Raw genomic sequence first — 6,967 nt, 5'->3', positions numbered from 1 at the left:
TTATGGATCCAGTGCCTTGGAGGTAAGCAGCACGTCACAGTCTATTTAGCACATGACATTGCAAGTCACAGAAAAATACAGAGCGAGGGGCAGGCAATATAGCCCCTGGCTATAAAGTTATTAAACACAGAGCCAGGAGGCAAAGGAAGAGGGAGCCCTTCCGGATCAACCACTGGGCAAGTCACTGTGGTATTTGGGCAGCTTCCCCAGCAGCAGCCTGGGTACAGATGTTTTCTCCCATGCAGATCATTTTTTGTGTGGCCAACAGACATCGTTTGGTTCCCTGGTATGAGAGGCAGCTGTAATCACTTGTCCTTTCTCACACACATATCCTGGAGGCTTCTCATTAAACTTCCACATCTGCTCCTGGTTTGCTCTTTGTCTGAAGATATTCCTGCTATGCCAGAGAATGTGCAACAAAAGATCAGGTGACATCTCAAGAGAGAGGGGGCCTCCAGAGAGCCCTCAAGATTTAGCCCTGTGGATGGCAGGTGAAGCAGTAGCAGGAGTTATTATGTAGAACAGTCCATGATGGACATCAATAGGGTGTTGATATAAACAGCCCGCCACATTGCTGCTCCAGAATGGTCCCACATGACTCCTTGAGCAGTCCGGAGGGGAAGAAAACGGACACAAAGAAGTCATTGCTTCACCCTGGCCTCTCTGGGTAATTAATCCACAGCATTAGGGGCTCTGAAGGCAGGTAGGGTGGGTAAATTAGAAAGAGATATGGAGTGTGGGGGGGAGAGAGAGAGGATCCTGGAGATTTAAACATGGAGGTAACAAGCAAACATTACTTTCCTACCTGCCTCACCACCGGTGGTGGGGAAACTCGGACAATTAAAGGAAGTTGCCTCTCTGTATCCCTTCTTGCAAACCCACATTCCAACAACTTGGCTGCTAGGTGCATTTTTAGCTGCTGAGTGATCCCAGCCCCTACCCTGCCCCCATCTTATGGAGTGAAGAGTTCTTTTTTGGTTTGCTTTGCCAGTGGGAGAGCGATTTACAACAGGCCAGATGGAAGATGTTCTAATTTGGGTTTCCTTTGATTTATATCATTAGGTTTCGGCAAGGTTGGATGTATATGGCACTATCATCTGTTAGCTTGGTTCTGTCTACTCCCCTTCCCCCACCCCAAAGGGTTTTCATGAGACTGTAGTAATGTCTACTGTGCCACTGCTAGTGCTCTGCATCTAGATATCATAGGTATTTTGATCAAATTGCTGTTTGGGTAAATTACACCCAGAATAACACAGGGCCAAATTCTGTGGTCCTCAGTTGAGTTAAGTTCCCACTCCAGTATTGCAGTGGCCAAATCCATCCAGGGAGAGAGATGCTGAGAGAGACTGCTCAAGGTTAGACCAAGAGTTTTCTCTCAGCTGTGGCCACAATGCATTGTAAGGGAGTGAAGGAACTTATGACCCCCACGAATTTGCATGTCATCTTTGCGCAGGGGCCATGCTAACCTTCTCTGTATTGTTCCAATTTTAGTATATCACCCTAGGCAAGCACATAAGTCACAATTTCCCCCTGCACACTGCAAAGGGACCTCAAAGCTGTACTTGTAAGGGAGAAAAAACCAAATTAGTCATTAATGGCAAATAAATATAGTTTAAAAATAAACCATCTTGTTGCTAATACATTTCACAACACTTCTGTCAAGAAAGGGGCTCATGATGAATGCCTTTATCATTGCGAAAGATCTCACTTCCTCAGTGCTCTCCAGCTTGTGTTACAACAAATGCTGCTTGGGCAACGCAGTTCATTACCATACTTCCCTAAACACAGTATCTGTGGTGCAGATCTACTTACTCAACACTTCAGAGTGACTCATCAGAGACCAGTCACACCATGTCTGGTTAATCAGGGACAGGTTTCTAGTTTCCCAAGGCTGCTGCTTTGGGCCTGTATCTGAAGGTACGTTGTTGGGCGTAGTCCTCCCTCTCTTTAGTTTCAAGTGGGATGTATTCTTTTATGGAGAAAGCAAGTTAAAATATAAAATAATAACCCCTTTATATAAAATAACCTCCACCTATGGAGAGGGGGCATCCAAAATATGGTTAATTGGTTCTGTGCTTTTAGGAAGATCAGTAGTTTTCTGTCTGAAGAGAAGATAGGATGACCAGACAGCAAATGTGAAAAATCGGGACGGGGGTTGGGGGGTAATAGAAGCCTATATAAGAAAAAGACCCAAAAATCAGGACTGCCCCTATAAAATCAGGACATCTGGTCACCCTAAGAGAAGAGGACAAAGGATTAAATGTGCACTTAGTTACACTCTTACAACAGATACGGTTGCTCCATCCATGGTAATTATATGGCCCCCATTATTCTAGTGTCCATGCACCTCAGACAGTCCTCAATAATCCTGTGGGGTCAGGATTATCAGAGTGATTTGCCCCAGGTGTGCCCTTCACCCAGTAGAGAAAGCCTTTCTATTGAAAATTGTACATATCTATTTTTTTTCCTTGCCCAAACTGTGAGGGATTTATCACCAGGCTTGGAATCTGAGTACTCAGTACTGGCTCACTGCAATGTCTTGAAAAGGCATTTGTCTAGAAGGATTTAGGTTTGGAATCCAACTTGGAAAATATTTGAGATATTTGGGATTTTGCTTAAAAAAAACAAGAGAAAGTTGTAGTTTTTCTTTTTGTAAACACCTGTGCCGCTAATGGCAATGACATTTTTCTAATGGAAGTGTGTCTCGCTCAGACGGAAGATGCCCTGATGGGTGGTGAAAATTCAGACAAACGTGCAAGATCCCAAGGGTAAAGGAAAAGATACAGCTGTCTAAAAAGACAATTAGCACTGATTGTATTTTGCAACATTTGAGACCATCTTTATCTTGCTCAGGTCTTCTCAGATTCAGAAAAGGGCACTTTTTTGAACTTTCTTTTTTTAATGACAGAGATTTCTTATATTGTCTTCGGCAAATATTGCTGAGATGTAGCTGAAACCCTTGGTCAACCTTGGCTTATTCCTACAAAGGGTTATTCCAGTTCTGCTCCCTTTGAAATCAGTGGCAAAACATCCACTGGTTTCAATATGAGCAGGATCTGGCACTTATAAGCCACTCTGTACAAATTAAGACCCTGATTCAGGAAAGCGCTTAGGCACTCACTCAAAATTAAGCCCCCCTTCTGAACGGGGATACTTTGCTGAATTGAGGCCTAAACATCTTTCACTTTATACTGAGAAATCAGAACTGCACCTTCATGGTGTCTCCCTTGGGCTGAGTGAAATCACAATCGCCCACAAGAGAGACGGAAGTAACTCTTCCCATTCAAGGCCACCATGTTCATTCATTCCTAAATGTCCCCTGAAATTTAGCATTCTTTGCATCATCCCAAAAAAGGATTTCACGAGGATGGGGAGGGGCGAGTTAGTGAAGCGATTTGAGCAAATGCAACTGAGCTGTTGGTGTCGTTTGCAAAGTAAATAAACAAACAAAATTAAAAGGATGTTTCCTTTTGCACTTGGCTAGCACAAACCAGGAAAGCATTACATTTAAGGTGCTGGGTTTTTCAAAAGCATGGGCTTCATTCAGCTCCCCTTGAAATCAGTGTTCAAATTCTCACTGGATCCCATCGGAATGGAACTAGGCTAATGCTCGATGCTCTCAAAAGTCGTCCCATCCCTGGTTCACGAATGCAGTTAAAAGTGGCTGGAAAATGATGCTTTAGCTACACATGCACATCATCCTGTTGTTACTGCTGCGGGGCCTTATCCTCACAGGGGCTGAGCATCTTTAAGTCTCATGGCAATGGAGAGCACTCAGCACCTGCTCAGCTGTGGTATAGAACTAGACCCCTACAAGCTCACACAGCAAACTCTCTGGGCGTGTTCTGAAATAGTTAAGTGCTGTGTGTGGCCAGTGTGTCATATATTCAATTGTTTCTAAATTAATATGCCAAAGAAAGGGCAGTGCACCCAATGTCTAAAGCTACCACCCCATTCCCCACTGGTAACAGCTTTTCTGGTGGCCTTTAGCTAAACTTGGAAGGATTAGATTTTTATTGATAAAAGTCAGTAAATGTTGATTTCAACATGCACACACACATACTGAGGGGAAAATATTTCCATCAATATAACAGAAATTTACACATAGGCAAAGTATGGAAAAATTCTTCTTGAGAACTTGGTTCAGACTTTTGAAAGAGGCTTGTTACGAATGGACTAACTTATGAATAGGAAAAACAGATATGATTTGTTGATTTAAGGATATTTACTTTGTATATTTTCACAGGTGATGCTGACAATTTGTCTTTTAATGGTTTCTAGAGATTCAGAAAGTTAAAGCTTAATATCTGCACTCACAAAATCATTGTTTGACCCCAACTTTCCTGCAAATGTGACAATTGATTTTTAAAATGCTTAAGAACAAACATCGATATTAGCTTTCAAAATAGCAAAAAATAAAAATCAAGAGTTGGCCAAGCCTACCTTTATCATACTGCTGGACTATTGTTGGATGACAATAGTCGCACACTTCTGTCATTGCACAGGCAGATTTGAGTGGTGTCAAAACATGTAAAGAAAAAGTAGTTTAAAAACCAAAATTTTGATAGTTTAAAAAACCAGGTATTTAGTACACTTTAAAGCTTTGCAGCCAAATTCTGCTCTCAGTTACACTGGTGTAAATCCATCCAAGTACCCTGCTTTCCACCCAGCTGCCAGAGCAAAACTTGTCTCAGAGTATATTTCCCCACTTGATACCCTGGTCATAATGGGCTAAATTCAACCCTGATATAATTCCATTGGCCTCAGTGGCTTTACATCACAGATGAATCCAGGCTGCAGAGACAGTCTGAAAGAGACACTGGTAGAGCCTAGAATTCAGCCTGATTACAGGAGATAAGGATTGGTCTCTACCCCAAGAGACAGACCTGTTATAGAAGCAAAATCTCCCTAATGTTGGCTCAGGCCAGGTGCTCTAACAGTTCGTAGTGGCTACCATGCATGGGACCTGGATTATCAAGTACTTACCGTGGTGGCGATAGTATGAAGCCAGCAGTGTTAGAGCACAAGGGAAGGTGACTTCCCAGAGTACATTTCATACAAGGGAACATCTCATAAAACACATTGGGGGCCTGACCTTACCTTCACTGTGCAGGCAAAACTCACTAACATCAATGGGAATTTTGCCTGCATATGAACTGCAAAACAGGACCCAACAAATGACAGCCCCAATTCAGCAATGCACTTTAAGCACATGAGTAACCCCACTGAAGTTAATGGGAAAACTCACATGTTTAGTTAGGCAACGTGCTTAAGAACTTGGTTGCACTGGGGATTATTTACAGAAAGCTAAAGTCTCTTCTCAGTAATACTCTGGCATCTGGGTCATACCCTGATTGCACTGAAGTCAATAACCAAACTCAGTGTTCATGGATGTCAGTGGAGTTGCTCAGGATTTAATACTCCAGATTAAAGGTGAGCAGACGTTGTCCTGTAATCAGTGAAACCTTGTGTTGCAGCTCCAGCTGTGGGGCTCAGCAGCATATGTTCTCCCCCTTACTATGCATCTGTCTCTTGCCGACGCCGGCAGAGAGCTAGGATCCCCTGACAAAGCTGTTGTGAGAGCCCTGATTTTAAAACAAACAAACAGACACAAAAGAGAGGCGCATTTATGTTCCTCCCAGCTGTGCTCTCCAGGACAGAAGGATTTCTGTGACGAGACAATAATGCTTTATACAGCGAGAGTAAGTCTCAGTTACTTGAAACTATCAGCTCTTGTGTTTGAATCATCTTATATTCTCCATAATGAAACGAGGCTTCCCCACTGGCAAATATTCGGTCATGCTGTTAAATCAGACACAAAGGCCAAACAGGGTTTGGATTTAAAGTAATGTCACAGGAGAAGCCTAAACCCAGCCGCTTGCCCAGTTTGGGTTTATGTATGTTCCAGGCACTGTCTTACCTGCTTCTCTGATCCAGCTCTGCTCCCTCACAGCAAGAGGAAAGCGAGTGCAGCATTCTAATCCACTACCAACAAGGAGAGCGCTGAAATTTAACATAAGATGTTGGGATTTTTACTCCCTAGCAAAACCTTCAGTCAAACCCTCGCATCTCTTTTCAGACTACCAGAAAGAGCCAAAGTTTGCACCATTTGCTGAGTGCTTGGGACCGCTGTTTACCAGCATTTACAGCACTAAATCCTACATAAAAAGAGTGGGGGTTCTGAGCACTATGAAATATTCTCTAGTCCCTGTCTCTGCATGTGTGTTTCGGGGGGTGGGGATGGTAGGGAGTAGGGGGTAATTTAATGGAAGCGGATACTACTCGTTGATTAAAAGAGAGGCCTGAGAGCCAGGACTCTTGCATTCTGATCCTACCTCTGAATTGCTATGTGACCTTCGACATGTCACTTTAAGAACACTGTTCTTCAGTTTACCCATCTGTGAAATAAGGATATTAATAACGACCATCCTCCCTTGCCAGGGTGTTGTGAGAAACAGCAGTTCGGGAGAGGGAAAGACAGAGCTAGCCTGGAACTAGGAGATGTGGGTTCAATTTGTGGTCCCCCACAGCCATCCTGAGCAAGTCAGACCCAGATCCTCAAAGTCACATAACTGTAAGAGAGTTAGACCCCTGAATGCCTTTGGGGATCTGGGCCTCTCTCTCTCTGGCCCCATCTGTAAAATGGGAACAATAGCACGATCCTGTTCCAGAGGGGCTTGCGAGGATAAATGGATTAAAGATTGCAAGTGCTCCAATGCCCCAGTGATGGGGACCATCCAGATATCTTAGTAACGTAATTAGCAACAAGACCTTACAATTCTTCCTATCCTGCAGGATGGAGACAGAAAGAGAGTGTTACTATTATTATTATTAGAACTCTGCACTGCCCAATGAGAATTCTCTCTGCAAAGCAGAAAAGCCCCCACAGGAGGCAAGGTGGGATTTGAAAAGATCCCAGACTGCGTATAGTATTTTGCAGAGAGCTATTAATACTGATAGAGAGATG

At 43.4% G+C, this 6,967-nt stretch overlaps 1 non-coding gene across 1 annotated transcript; it reads right to left on the bottom strand.

Moving 5' to 3' along the window:
* Positions 1-1,408: 1,408 nt before the first annotated feature.
* LOC116839723 (U6 spliceosomal RNA) lies at positions 1,409-1,511 on the bottom strand. Its single transcript, XR_004377222.1, has one exon. It is a non-coding gene; the product is annotated as a U6 spliceosomal RNA (small nuclear RNA).
* Positions 1,512-6,967: the final 5,456 nt, after the last annotated feature.

Source organism: Chelonoidis abingdonii, chromosome 16, assembly GCF_003597395.2.
Source record: "Chelonoidis abingdonii isolate Lonesome George chromosome 16, CheloAbing_2.0, whole genome shotgun sequence".
NCBI classification, from domain to species: domain Eukaryota; kingdom Metazoa; phylum Chordata; order Testudines; family Testudinidae; genus Chelonoidis; species Chelonoidis abingdonii.
This window is presented reverse-complemented; position numbering and strand designations above follow the sequence as displayed.